We start from the raw sequence: 12,284 nt of genomic DNA, 5'->3' as shown, positions 1-12,284 counted from the left end.
TTAATGATTTGTTATCTTATAATTAGATACTTTAATGGCAGTTATCAGTTGAAAATGATGGATGAATCTCTATCTTTGATATGAAATCTGCAACATTTAATAATGTATTTGTGAAAATTCACACATATTTTCACTTGCTGATGAACACTGATGTCTTTGAAGTTATAATCATGGAATTTGGACCCTAAAGCTTATTTAGTTCAGCCCTCTCATTTTGAGGATAAATGATGACTAGAAAGGTAAAATAACTCCCTCAAGACCATATATCAATTTGGTGAGAGAAGAAAGATTAGAATCTGGTCTCTTACTACTTAGCCTAATGTTTTTTGTTTTTTGTTTTTTTCCCATTCCACCAAGCAGAATGTAATATTCAAAGTAAACAAATGTAATCATTGACAAGTATCAGAACAGGACTCTAATTAATGAATCTGCTAATTATTCTTCCCTACTGAGAGCATTAGCTATTCTTCCACTGTGCTATAAACATAGGAAGCATAAAATCATGGGCAGACAAATTCAGTGCATAAAGAAAAGTAAGAAATTATTTGCATTGTACCCTCAACAGATGTTTTAGAAGTTTTCTGTATAGTGAGGGGCACAGAGAGAAGGTCCACTAAACAGTACGAGGTGTTGTGTGATAAATGAAGCTGTTTTTTCCCATTATAGGAACATAGCAAGTTTCTAGAAACAAATCAGAAACCTAGAATGATTAAGTGCCTAGTCGACAATGAGTCCTATTGTGTTTGACTATGAATTTCTTTGCTACTTTGTTTGGCAGTACCAGGTGCATATAAACACCTGGCTAGGCTGAACCCTCTGAATATCTTAGTAGCCCAAGCCAAGAGGGTGAGTGGTAATTGTGTTTACCATTGAGGAATAAGAAGAAAATAAATATAAGAGAGAGAAAACTGATCTGTATAAAATGCCAACAAATTCACCCCTAAAAATCCCAAGTGAAATCATATTCTACAGCTCTTACTTCCCCTTCCCTAATTTACTTGGTCCCAGTAGATAACAAAATATAGTATAGAAAAGTATTATAACTATAGTAAAAAAAAAAAAAAAAAAAAAAAAAACCTTTTTTCATTCAAATTCCATTGATACAAGTAGGCTGAAATTTATGCCATTCTCTCTGTGAGAGAAAAAAGTGCTTAGTCAAGCTAATTAATATAGTAGATGATTGAGGCAGGAAATAGTCAGTTGAGAGAATAAACCTTTTCAAGTAAATAGATGTTACCACTATCCTATAAACAAAGAATATCCTAATTATTAATTGTTTATATCTATTCATTAAGGCAAAGTTTCTTGTCAATATTTCATTAGCCCAGTTTCTATCACTTATTAGAAATAACTTTAATTTTTTGAAATAATTTATAATTCAAAACTTTTTAAATAATTTAAGGTAGCCTTCTCTAAGATTCACTTTAAGGAAGTCTCATGTGGTCACAACAAAATTGAAACTAAATTGATAAAGTCTGAGTCAAAGATTCAAATTTAGAAAGAACTGAGTTTGAATCCACCTTAGATACATGACTCAAATCAAGTAATTTAACTTTTCTGGGCCTTCATGTCCTCATCTACAATGCCCCTGGGGTCTTTTCTAAGTCTAAATATATGAACTTAAATGAGTAATTTCAGATGTCCCCATTTTCTAGAACACCTAAAATCCAAAAAAGGGTTTAAAAAAAAATCAAGAACTAATACTCATTGAGGCATCTATGAATATAAACTTTAAAACAAAGGAAAATTATGCAATACTTGATGAAACAAAACTTGGGAATGTGAGGAAAACATTGAACCACAACCTATTGTTCTTCAGCGGTTCAAAAGAGAAATGAGAATAATGAGAAGAATTTATGGTTTTCACAGTAAAATTAATGAGGATGGAAAAACTGGAAGTTCTGAAGATTCACCAAAAAAAACCAAAAGAGAAAACAATAGATCAAAGATGCAAATATACAAAAGTGAGAGGCAATATAAAAGAAGAGAAGCAGAAAAACCAATAACTTTAAAAGAAAATATGCTCTTTAGACAAGTAAAATATGCTGATCTCAAAAACAAAATGTATACAAACAACCTAAGTTTCATAGATCTATTAGAAGTACATGACAAGACAAAATCCATAACACCATAATGTAAGAAATAATAGAAGAAAACTGTCCAAACATTGAAAATTAAATACCAATTGAAAAACTTCACAGATCATCTCCAAGGGAAAAAAAGCAAGTAAAACAAGTGCTAGGAAAGTAAAAAAAAAATCCTATCCAGTTCTAAATTTAATAATTCAATTCAAAAACAAATCCTGCAAGAGATTAGAAATCTTCCAAATACAAAGGAAAAGAAACTTGAATAACTCTATTTTTCACCCACCAGAAATCATATTTAAATCCCCAAGTTCTATAATTATTTCAAACTAACTTTCTCATTTGATAGCTCTGAAACTTGAATCATCTGCTTGATCATATCTATTAATTTTTTCTCAGCAGTTCCATTAAATATGCCACACAAGAACTCACCTGTTCTCTCTTAGACATAAAGCACAGCTTTCCTCTTCCTATTCCTCTCATTCTTCATGTATCACCTTGTTAAAGGGCTGATTGCTTGTTTTATTCACACTGTCATTTTTCTTCTCAGTAACAAACTAAATGCCGAATCATCATTGCTCATCACAACTTTCATCTCCCTCAGAGGTCTCATTTATAACATTCCAAATGATTGGAACATTTCTGTTCAATATCATCTGTCAAAGGCCATGTCTAAAGTTCCAGTATCAACTTAGCTTGTTGAATGATTTGCAATCATTTTGGTTTTATTTCTTAATTGGCTTATAGAGCCTTATTTTGAGGTAAATGAAAGAAGAAAAATTGATATAAACTTTATCCCGAAACTTTTTCATATGAAGGAATATTTTGTTTTGTTTTCAATCATTTTAATCAAGTCTTGACTCTTATGACCCCTTTGAGGTTTTCTTGGCAAAGATATTAAAAATGACTTGCCATTTGCTTCTACAGCTCATTTTACAGATGAAGAAACTGAGACAAAAAGATTTAAGCAACTTGCTTAGAATCACACACTAGGAAATGTCTGAGGCCAGATTTGAACTTGGAAAAATAAAGAGGTCTTTGTTGTTGGTGTTTTTTTTTTCTTCTTTAAAATATTAATAATACTTCTCTCTGGGAGAAAGCAGGTTTCTCGGGGAGATTTTCTGGAGGCAGCCTTAGTTTCAGTTGAAATAAATTATTACTCCAAAATGCAGCCAGCTGGTAAAAGTTCAGATCTTTTATTGTGTCTTTCAATGTAGCCCGGTTAGCTCAGAGGCCTACCTCTCTGCTTGGTTCCAAGAGCTCTTGCAATTTTGTCCTTGGCTTCTGCCTCTGCTTCCTTCAGCCTCCAGCCAGCACCAAGGTGGACAATACAATGAATCTCTCTTGCCTTGGAGAGAGGGCTTGTGCTCTTCCTCCCAGAACGCTCCTCTCCGACCCCTGGGAATGTTCCCAAGTAACTCTTCCCAGCTCTAAGAGCTTCCTCTATATATATGATCTCCCAAAGGTTAACTCCTCCTTCTGGAGAGAATGGGATTCTGAGTTATCTCCCAGAGTGCTCTCTGGCCCTAAGAACTTCAAGGGAGGTGTGAACACAAGCATTATTGTCTATCAGTTGTACTTAGTACCTTGTTTCAAGTTCCGGCCCAAAACATCTCCTTCCAAGATCAAATCAATCATTGAACCATGCCAAATTAGATAATTATTGTCTCTATCAACTCTAATGGCTTAACAGTTTGTAAATATTCCAACATCTCCCCTTTTCTTTTGATTTAGAATATAGGGGGTCATGACCTCCCTGACTTCTCAAGGAGGTGAGAACCCCAAAAAGGTGATCACACCTTCCCTGACTGCTCAAAAAGGAGTGAAAACACCATAAAAAGAAGGTGGACAGCCCTCCCTGACATCTAAGGAAGGGAGATGAAAACACCAAAAGAAAATAGAAAATCAAATCAGATTAGCGGGTTTCTAAAGGGGCTCACTTGAAACAAGTATGAAACAAGGTGTACATAAATCCATCAATATGGGAGGCATTAAACATAGTTACATAAGCACATAGCAACATAACACAGGCTAGTAGTAATGTAACAAATAACATGAATTAACACATTTACACATTGTCCATCAGTTCATGTGCCAGGAATTCAATAATTCCTATAAGCTTTGAAGTAAACAATTTTTCATAACATGAATCAACATACAGAATTGTACATGTCCATAAGTCCTAAAAATAGTCCAAAAGGAATCCATTGTCCGTTAGTTCATGTGCCAAGAATCCAATAATTCCTGTAAGTTCCGAAGTACTGCAATAATCTCATCAACAATTTTTCATCTCAAGAAATCCAATGATTCTTGCCGATTTTCAAGAAATCCAATGATTCTTGCTGATTTTCAAGAAATCCAATGATTCTTGAAGATTTTAAAGTTATATTAACAGTCTCATTATCAACCATGCTCTTTCAGATGTTTCTTGAATCTTCTCCTTTGTTTTGAAGAACTTGAAACAGTCTCTTCTTGTGTTAGAAATCCAATGATTCCTGAAGATTTTAAAGTTATTTTAACAGTCTCATTGTCAGCCATGCTCTTTCAGCGTCAGATGTATCTTGAATCTTCTCCTTTGTTTTGAGGTTTTTCTCTTTCTCTGTTTCTCTCTGATGGACAAGGCGAATACGGCTTGTTGGCACCCATCTGATTCCTTCTCCACCTGTGGAGATACAAGCAAACCCTCTTCCCCAAGCAATTTGGGGATTTCTCCTCATCATCTGGCAATTACATTGGAACTATCTGCACTGGACACCGCTCTTCTGGGTTAAAAAACCTGTATTCTCCCCAACTGTAATCCTGATTACTTTTCTGTTGATTAATGACATCAGAGTCCTGAATTTCTGAAGACTCTCTGGTTGTAAACTTAGCTGTCATTATGCCCCACCTGTCCTTTGATTGATACTTAGGAGCTAGGCCCTGCCCCTCATTTCTCTGGATCAGTGTACAGTCAGAGGCCCAGTGAAAGCCTCAGTTGCATTTTGGACATGGGGTTTTGGGTTTTCTCTCACCTTGTCTTCTCATTCTATCTCCATATCTACATTGAGCTCTCAAATGTCCAACTTTTCCACACTGAAAACATCTACAAGTTTCTCTAGAAGTCCCTTGCCAAGAGGGACTTTCCATGTTCATCATAGTTTGGGTATAATAAGCATTTGTGCCCACTGTGGCACAGCGTCTTATGATCTCCTCTAAAGAAGCATCTTTGTCTAATCCCCATATAATTCTTTTGCAAACCTCATTGGCATTTTCCTTAGCCAGATGTCTGGTCATTATTTCTGTGGCAGCATTATCTCCAATGGTTCTGATTACAGTTGTTTGTAAACATCCCACAAAATCTGCAAAAGGTTCAAGGGATCCCTGAGATGAAGGCAGTAAGAGGAAATAAAAGGAGCCCAAGATAGAGAATCAAAAAACCTGAGTTCAAATTGTAGCTTTATTTTTTGCTCCTTATTTGATTTGGAGACTTTCAAATGAGCTACTACAGATGTCCACATTAAAGAAATGGGTTGAAGTGTATGGGGAAAGAAATCACTTAACTGTTCCCTATTTTGGCTCAAATAACAAAAATCTCCTAAATTTATCTCACAATCCATGAATGTTAGCTAAGGTCAAATTAGAAAGGTCTATCTTAATCCAAAGTTAGATTCTGTTGTAGAATCTACATATTTAGATATGTCCATATTTAAGGTATCAACACAACTCAAAGCTATGTAAGTATTCAAGGATTACTGTCATTTTGGTAAAATACCAGATTTACACAAGAAAGTCCCTGTCTTTGTGACATTTAAAACTTAAAAGGAATGTGATGCACACATAAATAACTAATACAAAATAATATTTGACAAGTACATTAGAAAGGGAAGTAAAAAAAAAAGGTCATTATTGACTGGAAAATCACAGACAGCTTCATGAAAGAAATGCCATTTTGACTATGCTTTAAAAGATGCATTTAAATGATTAAATGGCATGACAGAATTATGAAACACTGTAAACAAAGAAACAGAGGCTGGAAAGTTTGGAAGCCCTAACAAAGTCAGAGTCCTAGTTATTACTCTGAACCTGAGCAAAATGGAAAGAGCCCTGACTTGGTCAGAAATTTTGTTTTCAAGTTCTTACTATTAACATATACTTTACTTAACTTCTCAAGATTTCAGCTTTTCCACCTAGAAAAATTAAATTGAGATTTTTAGATGTCATACTCTTCATCCCAAGAAAGGACAAAATGATCTCTGATGCTTTTCTTGCTATAATTGTACTATAAAATCCTCATTGTAGGCATTTAGAGGTGTAAAACTGGATGTCAGGGAAAACTTCAGTTCTAAAATGTAGGTTTTAGTCATTTATATAGAGGTGATTATTACAAAGAGTAAATGAAATGGCTTAGGAAGAATGAAAAGAGAAAATTAAGAGGATCGAGGAAAAAGGGGATTCTTTCTCTTTCCTCATTTGCCCCATGTGTGCAATCATGATGATCTTAATTTTTACGTATGTAACATCAGTATACAGATGAAGAACCTGAGGTCCATAGAGTATTAACCAAGGTTCTGCAGTTAGAGGTTTTTGTTGTTGTTCAGTCATATCAATAGTATCCAATTCTTCATGGCCCCCATTAGGATTTTCTGAGCAAAGATACTAGAGTGTTTGCCATTCCCTTCTCCAGCTCATTTTACAGATGAGGAAACTGAAGCAAACACAGTTAGGCTACACAGAAACCAGATTTGTATTCAAGAATATGAATCTTTCTGACTCCAGGCCCAGCATTCCATCCATTTCACCACCAAGCTGCCCCTCAGTGAAAGGCAGTGGTTAGATCTGAACTCAGGACATATGACTCATTCCATTGAATTATGTGTCGTACATATATTTAAGTAGGTCACACAGAGAAATAATTGCAATTTACAATAGTAACATTCTTTATTATTATTATTATAGCTCTTTATTTACAAAACATGCATGGGTAATTTTTCAACACTGTTGCAAAACCTTCTGTTCCAAATTTTCCCCTTCTTCCCCCCATCCCCTCCCCTAGATGGCAGGTATTCCAATGCATGTTAAAATATATGTTAAATCCAATATATGTAATACATATCCATACAGTTATCTTGCTGCACAAGAAAAATCATATCTAGAAAGGAAAAAAAAAAACCTGAAAAGAAAAACAATAATGCAAGCAAACAACAAAAGTATGAAAAAGTGAAAATGCTATGTTGTGGTCCACACTCAGTTCTCATAGTCATCTCCATGAGTATAGATGGCTCTCTTTATTGCTGAACAATTGGAACTGGTCTGAACCAATTCATTGTTGAAGAGAGCCACGACCAACAGAATCATATATTCTTATTGTTGCTATATACAATGATTTCCTGGTTCTGCTCATTTCACTTAGCATCAGTTCATTTAAGTCTCTCCAGGCCTCTCTGAAATTATCCTTTTGGTCATTTCTTACAAAATGATAATATTCCATAACATTCATGCACCATAATTTATAGTCATTCTCCAATTGATGGACATCCATTCAGTTTCCAATTTCTTGCCACTACAAAAAAGAGCTGCCACAAACATTTTTGCACATGTGGGTACCTTTCCCTCCTTTAAGATCTCTTTGGAATATAAGCTTAGTAGAAACACTGCTGGGTAAAAAGGTATGCACAGTTTGATAATTTTTTGAGCATAGTTCCAAATTGCTCTCCAGAATGGTTGGATTCATTCACAGTTCCACCAACAATGTATCAGTGTCCCAGTTTTCCCACATCCCCTTCAATCCATCATTATATTTTCCTGTCATTTTAGCCAATCTGAGAGGTATGTAGTGGTATCTCAGAGTTCTCTTAATTTGCATTTCTATAATTAATAGTGATTTGGAGCACCTTTTCATATGAACAAAAATAGTTTTAATTTCTTCATCTGAAAATTGTCTGTTCATATCCTTTGATCATTTATCAATTGGAGAATGGCTTGATTTCTTTACAAATTTAAGATAATTCTATATAGAGATATGTTTTGGAAATTAAGCCTTTATCAGAACCTTTGAATGTAAAAATGTTTTCCCAGTTTATTGCTTCCCTTCTAATCTTGTCTGCATTAGTTTTGTTTGTACAAAACCTTTTTAACTTAATATAATCAAAATTATCTATTTTGTGATCAAATAATGATCTCTAGGTTCTTCCTTGGTCATAAATTCCTTCCTCCTTTACAGGTTTAAGAGGTAAATTATCCTATGTTCTTCTAATTTATTTATAATATCATTCTTTATGCCTAGATCATGAACACATTTTGACCTCATCTTGTTATACGGTGTTAACTGTGGGTCAATGCTTAGTTTCTGCCATACTAGTTTCCAATTTTCCCAGCAGTTTTTGTCAAATAGTGAATTCTTATCTCAAAAGCTGGGGTCTTCGGGTTTGGCAAACACTAGATTGCTATAGTCATTGACTATTTTGTCCTGTGAATATAACCTATTACACTGATCAACTAGTCTATTTCTTAGGAAGTATCAGATGGTTTTGATGACTGCTGCTTTATAATATAGTTTTAGATCTGATACAGTAGGCCACCTTCATTTGATTTTTTTTTCATTAGTTCCCTTGAAATTCTTGATCAGATGAATTTTGTTGCTATTTTTTTTTGTTGCTATTTTTTCTAGGTCAGTAAAATAGTTTCTTGGAAGTTTGATTGGTATAGCACTAAAAAAGAGATTAGTGTAGGTAGTATTGTCTTTATTATATTCGCGCAAGCTCTCCAAGAGCATTTGATGTTTTTCCAATTGTTTAAATTTGTGTGGAAAGTGTTTTATAGTTTTGCTCATATAGTTCCAACTTTCCCTTCACAAATATTTTATACTTCTATCAATGATTCTTTTAAATGGAATTTCTTTTTGTATCTCTTGCTGTTGGATTTTGTTAGTAATGTATAAAAATGCTGATGATTTATGTGAATTTATTTTGTATCCTGAAATTTTGCTAAAGTTGTGGATTATTTCTAATAGCTTTTTAGCTGATTTTCTGGGGTTCTCTAAGTATACCATCATATCATATGCAAAGAGTGATAATTTGGTTTCCACATTATCTACTCCAATTCCTTTCATCTCTTTTTGCCAAAGATAGCATTTCTAAAGCAATATTGAATAATAATTGTGATAGCGAGTGTTGTGTTTTTTTTTTTTTTAATAGAATAAGAGTTCTCTCTGGGGGAGAGGGCATCTCAGGGAGGTTTCTGGATGCAGCTTTAGTTTCAGTTACAAGTAAATAATCACCCAAAATCGCAGCCAGCTGATAAAAGTTCAGATCTTTTATTGTGTCCTTCAATATAGCCCAGTTAGCTCAGAGGCCTATCTCTCTGCTTGGTTCCAAGAGCTCCCTCCGAATGTCTCCAAATCCAAAGGTTTGTTCCTCAGACTCCAGCCAGCACCAAGGTGGAAGATGCAATGAATCTGTCTTGCCTTCCAGAGAGGGCTTGTAGGCTTCCTCCCAGAGTGCTCCTCTCCGACCCCAGTCAATGTTCCCAAGTAACTCTCTGGAGTGGCTCACTGGAGCTGTATTTATGCTGAGTGTAAAAGACTGACTCCACCATCTGGAGGCAGGGATTAAGGGAGGTATGAATTCAGATATCTCTTTCTAAACACTGAAATCTCCCAAACATGTGAACTCCAATAAGTACTTAAATATTTCTTGCTTCTATGAGCTCTCTAAAGGTGTGAACACAAGCATTGTTTCTATCAGTTGTACTTAGTACCTTGTTTCAAGTTCTGGCCCAAAATATCTCCTTCTAAGATCAAATCAATCATATTGAACCATGCTAAATTAGATAATTATTGTCTCTATCAACTCTAATGGCTTAACAATTTGTCAAGATTCCAACAAGTGAGCAACCTTGTTACATCCCTGATCTTATTGGGAATAATTCCAGATTATCCCTATTACATATGATGCTTACTGATGGTTTCAAATAGATGCTACTGACTATTTTAAGGAAAAGTCCATTTATTCCTCTACTCTCTAGTGTTTTTAATAGGAATGAGTATTGGATTTTATCAAATGCTTTTTCTGCATCTTTTGAGGTAATAATATGGTTTTTTGTTAATTTGGTTATTGATATAGTCAATTATGCTAATAGTTTTCTTAAACTTGAACCAACCCTGCATTCCTGGTATAAATACTACTTGGTCATGGTGTATTATCTTGGGGATGATTTTCTATAATCTCTTTGTTAATATTTTATTTAAGATCTTTGCATCAATATTCATTAGGGAGATTGGTCTATAATTTTCCTTCTGTTTTCGTCCTACCTGGCTTAGGTATCAGTACTATGTCTATGTCATAAAAGGAATTTGGTAGGAGTCTTTCGTTCACTGCTTTTTCAAATAGTTTATATAATATTGGAGTTAATTGTTAGTATAATGTGACATATTTAACATGTATAGGACTGCTTGCCATCTGGGGATGGAGGGAAGGAGGGGAAAAGTTGGAACAGAAGTGAGTGCAAGGGATAACGTTGTAAAAAATTACCCAGGCATGGGTTCTGTCAATAAAAAGTTATATTTAAAAATAAAATAAAATTAAGAATATTAAAAAAATTGTTAGTATAAAATATTTAGGAATCCATCTGCCAAGGGAAAATCAGGAGCTATATGAGCAAAACTACAAAACACTTTCCACACAAATAGAGTCAGTTAATTATTGTGTCTATCATTTGCTGTTTTACCCATTCATTCTTTAGGATGAGACTGTTTAGTTTCCAATTATTTTTTGGTCTATTATCCCCTGGATTTTTATTGAATGTAATTTTTATTGCATCATGATTTGGAAAAAACGCATATTATTTCTGCCTTTCTGCATTTGATTTTGAGGTATCTCCTAATATATGGTCAGTTTTTGTATGGGTTCCATGAACTGTCAAGAAGAAAGTGTACTCCTTTCTGTCTCCATTCAATTTTCTCAAAAGATCTATCATACCTAACTTTTCTAGTATTCTATTTACCTTTTACCTTCTTTTTTATTTATTTTATAATTTGATTTGTATAGTTCTGAGAATTCAAAGTTGAGATCTCCTCCCACTATTTTAGTTTTGCTGTCTATTTCTTCTTCTTCTTCTCTCTTCTTCTCCTTTAGGAATTTCCATGTAATATCACTTGGTGTATATATATATATTTAGTATTGATATTGCTTCATTATATATGGTACCCTTTAGTAAGATATAGTTTCCTTCCTTATCTCTTTTAATTAGATCAATTTTTGCTTTTGCTTGATCTGAGATCAGGATGGCTACCCCTGCTTTTTTTTTTTACTTCACCTGAAGTATAGATTCTATCTTTACTTTGTATGTGTCACTATGCTTTAAATGTGTTTCTTATAAACAATATATTATAGGATTCTGGCTTTTAATCCAGTCTGCTATACACTTCCATTTATGGGAGCATTCACTTCATTCATATTTAAGGTTATAACTAGTAATTCTGCATTTCCTGCCATCTTATTATCCCCACATTATACTTTTCTATTTCCTTTTCCCCTTTCCCTCCATCACAGTATTTAACTTATGAGCACCACTGTCTTAAGCAGCCCTTCCTCTATAGAATCCTTCCCCCTTTCTTATATCATTCCCCTACTATTTTTGTTTTCCCTTCTATTTGGCCTACCACTTCCCTTTTCACATTCCCCCTCTCTCTTTTCTGTAAGGTGAGAGAAGTTTCTCTGTAAACCATATGTGTCTAATATTTTCTCTTTGAGCCAAATCTGGTAAGACATGTTCTTCAGATGTTTTTTTCCAGTGTTCATCCCACTCCTTTCTTTCCCTCAAATATAATAGGTTTCTTTTGCATATTCATGAGATGTATTTTACCTCCATTTTTCCCTTTTTCTGTTACAATCCCCTTTCCACACCTACTTCCTTTTTTATATTATAACAGTAAAATCAAATTATACATGTACTCTCTATGTATACCTATAGTAGAAATACAGTTCTCAAGAGTTCTTTTTACCTTTTTATGCTGCTCTTGAAGCATATTTGGAGGTCAAATTTTTTTGTTTAGCTCTGGCCTTTTCATCAAAAATAAATGGAATTCCTTCCTGTGCAACAAGAGAACTGTTAGGTTCTACTTGTATATATTGGATATACTGTGACATATTTAACATATATAGGACTGCTTGCCATCTGGGGGAGGGGGTGGAGGGAAGGAGGGAAAAAGTTGGAACAGAAGTG

The sequence above is a fragment of the Sarcophilus harrisii genome, chromosome 1, assembly GCF_902635505.1.
Source record: "Sarcophilus harrisii chromosome 1, mSarHar1.11, whole genome shotgun sequence".
Classification (NCBI taxonomy): Eukaryota; Metazoa; Chordata; class Mammalia; order Dasyuromorphia; family Dasyuridae; genus Sarcophilus; species Sarcophilus harrisii.
The sequence above is the reverse complement of the archived record's forward strand: the minus strand, read 5'-3'. Positions refer to the sequence as shown.